The following is a 201-nucleotide window of genomic DNA, read 5'->3' on the forward strand; positions in this document are numbered from 1 at the left end:
TTACTACTAACTACAACTAACTAAAACTTTTAACTTACTTTAATTATTAATAGTAAACGTAAGTAGGTACGTTTACTTTTTAGTTATTACTAATAATAATACTATAGTATATATACACACACACTACACTATATATATATATATATATATATATATATATATATATATAAATTTATATTTACATACTATAATTCTACATAT

This window comes from Atta cephalotes, assembly GCF_000143395.1.
Source record: "Atta cephalotes unplaced genomic scaffold scaffold00011, whole genome shotgun sequence".
Lineage (NCBI taxonomy): Eukaryota > Metazoa > Arthropoda > Insecta > Hymenoptera > Formicidae > Atta > Atta cephalotes.